Source organism: Pleurodeles waltl, chromosome 1_2 (assembly GCF_031143425.1).
Source record: "Pleurodeles waltl isolate 20211129_DDA chromosome 1_2, aPleWal1.hap1.20221129, whole genome shotgun sequence".
Lineage (NCBI taxonomy): Eukaryota > Metazoa > Chordata > Amphibia > Caudata > Salamandridae > Pleurodeles > Pleurodeles waltl.
The window spans coordinates 1,015,601,417-1,015,614,229 of record NC_090437.1 but is presented as its reverse complement, the minus strand read 5'-3'; the positions used below and the strand labels follow the sequence as shown (position 1 = coordinate 1,015,614,229).

Genomic DNA, 12,813 nt, shown 5'->3' with positions numbered 1-12,813 from the left:
GCTCTGCTCTTTCTTCACACCTTTTCAACAATTTCTCTCAAACTAATCTAACTTGGTTTGTCAACTATTTTCCAACTGTCTGGCAAGAAGTGTCTTTTCAGAGACTGCAAGACTTGTGGAAAGAAAAGGCTTCATTCTGGAGACCCTCACCAGAACTGCATTTACTGCCTCTACCCAGACCATTCAGCTAAAGACTAAGATTTGTCGTACCTTTTCCCCTAAGACTTTAAAGGACAGGGAAGGCAGATTATTGATATGGCTGCAGAAACTAAAACACAGAGAAAATCCAGTTTCTGACTCTGAGTGATGAATCTTCAACATCCAAAAGATCAAAGAGGGCGAGATCAGGCTCAAGATCTCCCTCCCAACTCAAGAAAAGCCCACAAAAAGACTGCTTCCGGGTCTTATAAGGGCCGCAGCCCATCTTCCTCTCCTAAGAAAGCTTCCAGGAAAGAGGGGAGAGGTCATTCTACCAGTTCAGAGGCGCAGAAAATCTTCCTCTGTACCACCATCTGTGCCTTCTTAAGAAGCCATCTAACTTGGGGCGGGGGGGGGGGGGAAGCACAGTCTACGATGGATTCATCGTTGACGGTACCGCCGGTGAGTACTTTTCTGACGACCACATCCAGTTCTGTGCTTCCGTCAACTGCTCCGCCGGCGACCAAGTCGACGAGGACAGGTACCCCACCGTCGACTAAACTGCAGCTATGACAGCGTCGACGACCGTCTACACATCGTCGGACTCGTCGGCGAGACTTTCTTCAGTTAAAATCGCCATGCGCCCAGTGTCTATGACACCGCCCACGACGAAGTCTATGTATGCGCCGTCGACACTGTCGACGAGAGAAAAAAATCAAGTGTTAAAGCTGACGCCAACTCATACATCGCCTAGTAAGGTGTCCTCCCTTGTTCCAGTGCACCTTTTAGAGGGAGACAAGGACTCAGATGATGGGCCACTTGGAACAGTCTAGCCCAACTGAATGTAAAGTATCAGGAAGAGTAGTATGAGGAAGCCTATGACCCTCAATTTTATACAGAACAGCAATACCAACAGGGAGCATATATGCCATCCTCCTATTGACTGACCTCAGAGCAATGTTGGCAGATTACAGCAGGTGTTTTCACCCTCAAGGAGAACAACCTCCCCATGGCCCGTCTCTGGGGTTACCACGCCACATCAGAGGCCAACTTCCTTACCTCTCACGAATGTGGCTACTGATATGACACTTCCTCAGGATACGGACATCTCAGAGGGAGATCAGGAAGAAGGGGAGCTCCTGGACACTCACTCAGAGTGGGACGAATACATCATCCCTGCTCACCCTCCTTCTCAATCTCTGGTGGAGTCCCCACCAGAAGACCTGGGAGGGTTTCACAATCTACTAGAAAGAACTGCCAAACGTTTTGCTTTACCAATGCCAAGCAAGCAAACAGACTGTTTCCTTTACGACTTTAAGGAGCCTTTTCAGAAATCTGTGCGCTCTATCCTGAGGGTTAACTACCTGTGGGAAGAGGGTCTTAAAGTCGTGCATAATCCGGCTAGTTACTGCAGTACTGCCTCGTTTAGATAAGAAATACAAATCACCGGACGATGCACCAACATGTCTAACTGGACATCCTCCTCTGGATTCAGTGGTAGCTCAGGCAGCACAAAAGATCTAAGAATCCTTCTGCCCCGATTTCCGCACCCCAGACAGAGGGTAGATAGCTAGATAATATAGGTAAAAGATTTTCCTCTATGGCTAGCCTAGTGGTAAGAGCTGCCAACTCCTTGGCTATACTGGCTAGATTTGATAGGCAACTTTGGGCAGACATTGCACCTTATATTAGCCAGTTGCCGTAAGATACAAGATCAGAGGCAAACAAAACTGTGCAGGAGGGTCAACTCACGTCTGCAGAACTTATCAACTGTGCAATGGACATAGCAACCACTGCTTTCTGACTGCTCGCCGGTGCAGCGGTCCTTAGAAGGCAAGGTTGGCTTAAAGCTACCTCTTTGCGTCCAGAGGTGCAAAATAAAATCTTGGACTTACCTTTTGATGGTCAGGCGTTATTTGGGAAACACATTGATGCCTTACAATCCATCAAATCAGACACAGCAAGGTCACTAGGGACCCTGCTATATCAAGTCTTCCTTTCAACCTAGAGGGCGTGGCCAACCCTCATACAGAGGAGGATATCAACAGCAGATATTCCACCTATCCTTCCTCTTCCCAGCAATATCGCCAATACTACTCGGAGGCAGCCACTGCAACCAGCCTATGGTAGACCTGGAGGTCGTGGATGCTCAGCCCGGCCAAAGATTTGGCTTGTAGAGCCTGATGCATCAGGCTCCAGCTACGTCCAATTCTCCTCCTTTCAGTTTGGACGGGAGGATATCTCTATTCCTCAAACAATGGCAAGCCATCACATCAGACAAATGGGTCCTACAATTAGTGAAATGGGGTCATACTTTAGACTTTACCCCACTACTTCCTGCCAACCCCCCCCCCGCGCAGGACTACAAGATACCCTCAACTCAAAAAGGAGATCAACAAGATGCTTCTCAAAGGAGCTATAGAGAAGGTGCCTCGAGCCCAGCGGGGAACAGGATTTTATTCCAGCTTCTTCCTCATTCGGAAAAAGTGGAAGGATTGGAGGCTGATCCTCTATTTAAGGGAGCTAAATGCCTACTTAAAGAAGCCATCGTTCCGTATGATCAGCCTACAAGATGTCGTCCTGCGTCTCAACCAGGAAGATTTCATGTCTACACTAGACCTGAAAGACGCATACTTCCACATACCCATCCACCCTCCCACAGAAAATAACAGATTCACCGTAGCCGGCAGCCATTTTCAATTCTGTCCTTCCTTTCGGACTGAAATCAGCTCCCAAAATATTTACCAAATGTCTAGCACCAATCGCAGCCTTTCTCAGGAGAAAACACCAAATTTTTCCATACTTAGACGATTGGCTAATAAAGGGGACCTACGCAGGAGCGCACAGATCAACAAAAAAGTGTTTCCTTGCTAACCAACCTTGGACTCACCATCAATTGGGAGAAATCCAAGCCTCTACCAGCACGCAATATTACCTTTCTAGGGGCAAGACTGGACACAGTCCACCATGGCATGTCCCACATTAGAGGCAACAAAGGTTACTGACCAGTTCCATACAGAAAAGAAGCAAGGTTACTGTCTGTCTGTTCAAGTCTTTGTTGGGCATGATGTCTTCATGCATACCTCTAGTTCCTCTATGCTGTCTAAAAATGCGCCCCTTACAGGAGCAACTGAATTGTCAATGGCTCCAAGTGTCTGGCACTTTCGAGGATCAGATACACAACTCCAACAATGCTCAGAGCTCTGAGATGGTGGTCTCTAAGGCATCATCTATCAGTCGGCCTTTAGTTTCTACAGCAGCCAGCTCCGTGGACCATAACGGATGCATCCCTGGAAGGCTGGGGAGCTGTGCTTCAGGATCTGCAAATAAGTGGCAAATGGCCACTGCATCTGGCATCCATGCATATCAATTGGCTGTAGCTCAGAGCAGTGCACCTGGCCTTAGAGGCGTTTCTTCCCTAGATCTCAGGATCGCAAGTGGTAATAAGGACAGACAACACCACCACGATGCATTATCTCAACAAACAAGGAGGCACAAGATCTCTCACTCTCCAGAGAAGCCCAAACAATTTGGAATTGGGCTTTGCAGCAAGGCATCACACTAGCAGCAGTACACTTGCCGGATAAACAAGACCGCAGATGCACTCAGCAGGCAGAAGTCGAGCTGTCACGAGTGGGAGCTAGGCCAGTCAATAGTGGACCACATTTTTTCCCAGTGGGGAACACCAACAGTAGACCTGTTTGCAAACGAGCACAACGCCAAATGCCAGTTCTTCGCAAGTTGGCATCACCATAAGGGATCTTGGGGGAATGCATTTTCGATATTCTGGTCATACATCTTTGCTTACGCCTTTCCTCCCAATTCCGTTGATCCCACGGGTCCTCACGAAGATGAAAGCAGAGCTGTGCACTCTGATATTAATAGCTCTCTACTGGCCGCGTCGGCATTGGTTCACAAAACTACTTCTGTCAATCAAGCCTCACATTCCGCTGGAGCTGTTACCCCAATTGTTAAAAATGAACAAAGGCCAGGTTTGGCACCCGGATCCGAAGTCTATGCATTTATCAGCATGGCTCCTTACCACAGGAGTTCACACATTTGAATATCCCACAGGAGTGTAGGGATATTTTGTCAAAAGCCAGAGCGGAATCCTGCGCATGGGTGTCAACTCAATCTTAGATTGTTTTTTTTTTTTCCGCCATCAGTTTCGGACATGTTCCTTTTCGCTCCGTGTTTCAGGTCGGAAAGTTAGTTAGAATCTCGGAAAAATCGTCGGTATTGTTGGCGTTCGGTATCTGGTTAGTTACAACAGATCGACACCGACTTTTGAAGAGCTCCGGTGGCCCTTCGGGTTTTTTTCGATCCCCTGTCGGGGCCTGGTCGGCCCGGCCACGTGTCTCTTCAAGGCTGATGGAACGGACCCCATTCCGCTTCTGCCCAAAATGCCATAACAAGTATCCATATACAGATCAGCATCTGGTCTGTAACTTGTTTGTTGCCGGAACACAAGGAAGATACTTGTGAAGCCTGTCGAGTGTTTTGGTCCAGGAAGACACTAAGACCGAAGAGCAAGGAGACTGCAAATGGCGTCGGCGCCGACAGGACAAGAGCGTTTCGAGGAGGAGGAAGAAACATTCTCCATCCATGAATCGGACTCTGATGAGATCGATCCCGAAGAAACGCTGAAAACCTTGAGTAAGATGTCGAAACGCCAAACTCACGAAAAAACCACTAAAGCCCAGGGGACGCCACCGCCAACAGGCCATGGCTTAACCTGAAAGATAGGTGACCGATCATCGGCACCGAAAAAGGGCACGCTGGGGGCGAAGTCATCCGACTCCAGTCGAGATACCGCCACACAGCAATCTCGGGCTCGATAGTGGCTCCGAGCAGGTTCGGCACCGAGACAGCGGCACCGAAATGGGTCAGCACCGAGAGACCAAGACGCCGAAAGTAAAGGTTTCGTTGGAACCGAAAAAAGCAGCCGAAAAGGTTTCAATACCGAAACATCCGGCCTCAGAACCGAAAACCAGTTCCTACACTGAGGAACAAGGACTGTCCACACAAATGAAGACACATAGATTTGGACAGGAATTGGAAACAATGGAGCCAGACTATACACAAAGAAGGCTCCATATCCAAAAAGAAACAGGGAAGATCAGTACTCTCCCTCCGATTAAAATGAAACGCAAACTTGCCTTTCAGGAAAGACAAGCCGCCACAAGCGCAGGTGGCTAAACAAGTAACCCGCCACCATCTCCACAATGCTCTCCGCAACCATCACCGGTAGCCACTCCACCAATGATGCAATCCCCAACTCATACAGGAAGGAGTCAAGATGACCCTGACGCATGGGACCTTTATGACGCACCAGTGTCAGATAATAGTCCTGAATGTTATCCAGCTAGACCGTTGCCACCAGAGAATAGTACAGCCTACGCACAGGTGGTGTCGAGAGCAGCGGCATTTCATAATGTCAGCCTGCATGCTGAGCCCATTGAAGACTACTTTCTTTTTAACAGTCGTCCACACACAGCCAGTATCAAAGTCTTCCTATGCTACCCGGAATGCTAAAACACTCCAAACAAGTGTTTGAAGAGCCTGTAAAAGGAAGGGCCATTACTCCAAGAGTGGAGAAAAAATATAAACCGCCACCAACAGACCCCGTGTACATCACACAACAGCTAACACCGGACTCAGTTGTAGTAGGGGCTGCGCGCAAAAGAGCGAACTCACATACTTCAGGAGATGCACCACCTCCAGATAAAGAAAGTAGAAAATTCGACGCAGCAGGCAAAAGGGTGGCGGCACAGGCAGCAAACCAGTGGCGTATTGCCAATTCACAGGCTTTGTTGGCCAGATACGATAGGGCCCATTGGGACGAAATGCAACACTTTATAGAACATTTGCCCAAGGAGTTCCAAAAGAGCGCAGCAAGTAGTAGGACAGTATCTCCAACAATCAGATACGGTCAGCAATGGATGCTGCAGACACAGCTGCTAGAACTGTTAACACAGCAGTAACAATGAGACATGCATGGCTGCGTACATCAGGATTTAAACCAGAAATACAGCAAGCTGTGCTGAATATGCCATTCAACGGACAGCAGTTGTTTGGGCCGGAGGTGGACACTGCGATCGAAAAACTTACACTGACATGGCCAAAGCCATGGGCGCACTCTACTCCCCACAGGGCAGAGGCACATTTCGAAAAACAGTTTAGAGGGGGGTTTCGAGGACAAAGCACAGAACCCACAACCTCAGACAAGACCCACTTACCAGAGCCAGTATCAGCGGGGAAGTTTTCGGGGACAATATAGAGGGGGACAATTCCAAAAGAATAGAGGAAAGTTCCAAAGTCTCAAAACAAACAGTGACTTCCAAGTCACACATCCCCAACACAACATCTGTGGGGGGGAGACTAACCAAATTTTACAAACATTGGGAGGAAATAGGACACTTGGGTCCTAGCAATTATCCAGCATGGTTATTGCATAGAATTTCTCAAATTCCCACCGAAAACACACAATGTCAAAACAACATATAGATCTTCTAGGACTAGAGGTTCAGGCATTGCTACTAAAAGAAGCAATAGAATTAGTACCAAAACACCAGAAAGGAACAGGATTTTACTCTCTGTACTTTCTCATACCCAAAAAAGACAAAACTCTGAGACCTATATTAGATCTCCGAACATTAAATACCTACATCAAATCAGATCACTTTCATATGGTGACATTACAAGACGTAATTCCACTACTCAAACAACAAGACTACATGACAACACTAGACCTAAAGGATGCATATTTCCATATACCGATACATCCTTCACACAAAGTACTTAAGGTTTGTATTCCAGGGGATACATTACCAATTCAAGGTTTTGCCATTCGGAATAACTGCGCCAAGAGTTTTTACAATGTGCCTGGCAGTCGTAGCTGCACATATCAGAAGGCAGCAAATACATGTGTTCCCGTACCTAGACGATTGGTTAATCAAAACCAACACGCTAGAAAAATGTTCACAAAACTCAAAGTTTGTCATAGAAACCCTCCACAAACTAGGTTTCTCAATCAACTACACAAAGTCACACCTTATACCGTGTCAAACACAGCAATACTTAGGGGTGACAATCAACACAGCAAAAGGGATTGCCACTCCAAGTCCACAAAGGGTTCAGGCATTTCACAATGTAATACAGGCCATGTATCCAAAACAAAAAATACAAGTCAAAATGGTGATGAAACTCCTAGGCATGATGTCCTCATGCATAGCCATTGTCCCAAACGCAAGGTTGCACATGCGGCCCTTACAACAGTGCCTAGCATCAGTGGTCACAGGCACAGGGTCCACTTCTAGATCTGGTGTTGGTAGACCGCCAAACATACACCTCGCTTCAATGGTGGAACAGTATAAATTTAAACAAAGGGCGGCCTTTCCAAGACCCAGTGCCACAATATGTAATAACGACAGAAGCCTCCATGATAGGGTGGGGAGCACACCTCAATCAATACAGCATCCAAGGACAATGGGACACTCACCAAAAACAGTTACACATAAATCACTTAGAACTATTGGCAGTATTTCTAGCGCTGAAAGTATTTCAACCCATAATAATCCACAAACACATTCTTGTCAAAACAGACAACATGACAACAATGTATTACCTAAACAAACAGGGAGGGGCACACTCAACACAGTTGTCTCCTGGCACAAAAAATATGGCACTGGGCGATTCACAACCACATTCGCCTAATAGCACAATTTATTCCAGGAATTCAGAATCAGTTCGCAGACAATATCTCGGGATTCACCAACAAATCCACGAATGGGAGATTCACCCCCAAATACTGAATACTTACTTCCAGAGTTGGGGAACACCACAAATAGATCTATTTGCAACAAAGGAAAACGCAAAATGCCAAAACTTCGCATCCAGGTACCCACAAGATAAGTCTCAGGGCAATGTGTTATGGATGAGTTGGTCAGGGATATTTGCTTACGCTTCCCCCTCTCCTTCCATATCTAGTAAACCAGTTGAGTCAAAACAAACTCAAACTCATACTAATAGCACCAACATGGGCAAGACAACCTTGGTACACAACACTACTAGACCTTTCAGTAGTGCCCCATGTCAAACTACCAAACATACCAGATCTGTTAACGCAACACAAACCGATCAGACACCCAAATCCAGCATCGCTGAATCTAGCAATCTGGCTCCTGAAGTCCTAGAGTTCGGACACTTAGACCTTACACATGAATGTATGGAGGTCATAAAACAAGCTAGGAAACCTACCACTAGACATTGCTATGCAAATAAGTGGAAAAGATTTGTTTATTACTGCCATAATAATCAAATTCAACCCTTACACGCATCTGCCAAAGACATCGTAGGATACTTACTACATTTGCAAAAGTCAAAGCTAGCTTTTTCTTCCATTAAGATACATCTTACAGCAATTTCAGCTTACCTGCAAATTACGCCCTCAACTTCTCTATTTAGGATACCAGTCATAAAAGCATTTATGGAAGGTCCAAAGAGAATTATACCACCAAGAACACCACCAGTTCCTTCATGGAACCTCAACATTGTCTTAACACGACTCATGGGTCCTCCTTTTGAGCCCATGCACTCTAGTGAAATGCAATACTTAACATGGAAAGTGGCATTTTTAATTGCCATCACATCTTTAAAAAGAGTAAGTGAGATTCAAGCATTTACCATACAAGAACCATTTATTCAAATACACAAGCATAAAGTAGTTCTACGGACAAATCCTAAATTTTTATCAAGTCATATCACCTTTCCACTTAAATCAAACAGTAGAATTACCAGTGTTCTTCCCACAGCCAGACTCTGTAGCTGAAAGAGCACTACATACATTAGACATCAAAAGAGCGTTAATATACTACATTGACAGAACAAAACTAATTCGAAAAACTATTTATTGCTTTCCAAAAACCTCATACAGGAAACCCAATTTCTAAACAAGGCATTGCTAGATGGATAGTTAAATGCTTTCAAACCTGTTATCTTAAAGCAAAAAGAGATCTGCCTATTACACCAAAGGCACACAACTAGAAATAAAGGTGCTACCATGGCCTTTCTAGGAAATATTCCAATGACCGAAATATGTAAGGCAGCTACATGGTCTACGCCTCATACATTTACCAAACACTACTGTGTAGATGTGCTAACGGCACAACAAGCCACAGTAGGCCAAGCAGTACTACGAACATGGTTTCAAACTACTCCCATTCCTACAGGCTGAACCACCGCTTTTGGGGAGATAACTGCTTACTAGTCTATGCACAGCATGTGTATCTGCAGCTACACATGCCATCGAACGGAAAATGTCACTTACCCAGTGTACATCTGTTCGTGGCATTAGTCGCTGCAGATTCACATGCGCCCACCCGCCTCCCCGGGAGCCTGTAGCCATTTAGAAGTTGATCTTGAACATCTGTATATTTGTAAATATATTACTTTAAACTACATTATGTACATTACTCCATTGCATGGGCACTATTACTAGCATACACAACTCCTACCTCACCCTCTGCGGGGGAAAACAATCTAAGATGGAGTCGACGCCCATGCGCAATGGAGCCGAAATGGGAGGAGTCCCTTGGTCTCGTGACTCGAAGACTTCTTCAAAGAAAAACAACTTGTAACACTCCGAGCCCAACACCAGATGGCGGGATGTGCACAGCATGTGAATCTGCAGCGACTAATGCCACGAACAGATGTACACTGGGTAAGTGACATTTTCCATATACACACAATGGCATGTGTAGCTGCAGATAAACATGCTGTGCACTATCCTGCCATCTAGTGTTGGGCTCTGAGTGTTACAAGTTGTTTTTCTTCGAAGAAGTCTTTTCGAGTCACGAGACTGAGGGACTCCTCCCTTTATGCTCCATTGCGCATGGGCGTCGACTCCATCTTAGATTATTATTTTTTTTTCGCCATTGGGTTCGGACGTGTTCCTCTTCGCTTGGTGTTTCGGTTCGGAAAAGATAGTTCTCTCGTAGGGGATTTCCATGTATAGTCATAAGCACTGAATAGTTCCCGCGCGCCTGCAGGGACCCCGGAGCACTGATGTGAAATATATTCTTAAGTGCCAGCCCTTTTGAAAAGGGCCAGTCAAAAACCACTTAACACTGTGCAGCCTATGTGAACAGCTACGCAGGCCAAATTGTTGAAAAGAAAAACTGCTGTAGTGTAAAGCCACCTTCAAACACACATTTATTCTAGAAATGTAATAAATACATTCTCAACCTTTATTTACACCTCTAATGAGAATAAAACAATGCAGGGCAGTGTAGCCCATAGGCTGCCATTATACAGATTGTAAATAGAGCTGTGCCTTTAAGAAAGTAAAGTCTTCCTGTATCCCATGATGCACAGCAAAAGGCAGTTGCCTCAGTTTTTTTCCGGCTCCTTCTGACAGGACCCTGAAGCATTGAGCTCTACCTCACAAAGCTTATTTGACCGGAAATTCAATTAAAACCTTTTGAATTTCAATTTCACTCGACGTTTTTGATATGGAGTGAACCTTTGCTAACCTTTTCTGTCAAGTTCTGACAAATTTAAGGGTTTTCTATTTTTAGAATGCCTTCACTTTTTGATAAATGTCCTTGTGGCAGAAAAAAGGCTAAAACAGACCCACACCAGGTCTGTATAATTTGCCTTCCATCCAGCCACAAACCTGACTCCTGTGACATATGTAGAACTTTCTCCAGAAGAACTCTTCGCGATACGGAGAAAATTCGACTTCGGACAGGAGAAGAAGTGGTCAATCTACCACAGAGTGAGGAGAAGGTCAGTCTTCTACCAGGGCTCCCCCTGTTTCCTCTGCAACATCTGCCAGACCTGCTCATAAACTACATAGGTCTCAGACGTCGAGGGCATTGACGTAGAGACTGGGAACGGCACCAACATGCTCTCCGTCGAGGACTGGCTCGCCGTCGAAAGAGGCATTGCTCGACGTCAACAGCCGTTGAGACGGCGTAGACGCTCGCTGTCAAGAAGGTCTTGGTCTGGGTCAACGCAACGAGGACAATCTGTGTCGAGAGTGCTCGCCGTCGAAGACTGTCGCCGTCATCACATCGACGTCGAAAGGTCACCGTCGAGGATCTCGGCGACGAGGGGAATCAACGCCAAGAGGCACCCGCCGTCACCGTACTTCGATGTCGAGGAGTGTCGACATCTAGGAGACAGTCAGAGGCCTAGAAGGGTTTATACCAGTTCAGAATCCTCGGCCTCGCTCATTCTACTTCCAGCTTCGCCTCAACTGTCTCCTCAGCAGTCGCCGTTGCCGCAGACACCTGCAGCTCCTCTTCTGGCTCCCCCCTTCAGAGCCTGTTCCGGTAACTCCAGAGGAATCCATAAGACATTCCAGGCATTCCTCTAGACGTTCGTCTTCCTCTCGGCACATCAACATGAGTCCCTTCAGAGATCTTCACATTCATGTCATACATTCTTCTTCTACACGGGATTACTCTCCAACACTGTCAGACTCACCGTCCCCGAGAGTGTCCCCCATAGATGACGTGAATACCTTCCAAGAGGTCCTAGTGCGCGGGGCGACCAAACTAAATATCCCGCTGGCGGTATCCGCCCCATTGACCTCAGTGATTTTCGAGACTTTACACCAGAGAACATCTTCAAGAACTTTATTTACTTCCACTGGTCCCAGGTCTTCTTGAACCGGCAATGGATATTTTTCTGACACCGGCCACAACAAAATCTGCTTCTGCCAGGCTTATAAAAAAGTATCGCCCACCGGAGCAAGACCCTCTATTCCTAAGGTCTGACCCAGTGCCAGACTCAGTGGTTATAGTAGCGGCAAAGAAATTACACTCCACATCTTAGTCTTCCTCCTCGCCTCCGGACAAGGAGAGCAGAAAGATCGATGCCGCAGGCCAAAAAGTATGCTCTACCGCAGCCATCACAATGAAAACAGCCAGTGCTACTGCTTTATTAGGTAGATATGATCATGCTCTTTGGGACTCTATACTACAGTTTGCGGAGCACCTACCCAAAGACAAAAGGGAGGATTTCTTGGAGGTCGTGGGTGAAGGTGCCATGGTTTCCAACCAGGTGATAAGAGCTGCTGCTGACTCTTCGGTGCTGTCGGCACATAACTACGCTCATGGAGTAGCTTTAAGACGACATGCTTGGTTGCGCTTGACATCTCTCAAACCAGAGGCACAGCAGAGAATCAGAATTTAACATTCTCAGGCTCCACCTTGTTTGGCTCTCATGCCGATGACGAGATGTCGAATGATGTCTGAGCTAGACACTTTAAAAACGGTAGGCATCGAACGCCCAAAGGAACAACGAAAAGTATTCCGTCCCTACCAACGAAGGCTATTCACCCACAGGTATCAGACACCACAGTGGATAGCTTCACGACCCCAGCAGCAACAGCATCAAAGGACCTTCTCGACACAGTGAAATTCGACAAGGGGTCATTCCACGCTGGAAACTCAGGCAACTCGCCAGGCTCCCGCGTCTAAGCCCTGAATCTTCGCTTCCCCCTCCTCCGTTATCCACTCCGGTAGGGGGAAGTATCTCAAATTATCTGGACGAGTGGCTATGCATCACATCAGACGCCTGGGTATTGAATATTGTGTGAAATGGTTACACTCTGAGATTCATCAGTCCTCCATCTGTTCCCCACCAAAACCAGTCAGCCACCACCTC

General features: G+C 46.5%; 1 protein-coding gene across 1 annotated transcript in view; it reads left to right on the top strand.

Annotated features, from left to right (window-relative positions):
* UCHL1 (ubiquitin C-terminal hydrolase L1) overlaps nucleotides 1-12,813 on the top strand; it is a 432,125-nt gene that overhangs the window by 190,678 nt on the left and 228,634 nt on the right. The window lies entirely within an intron of this gene.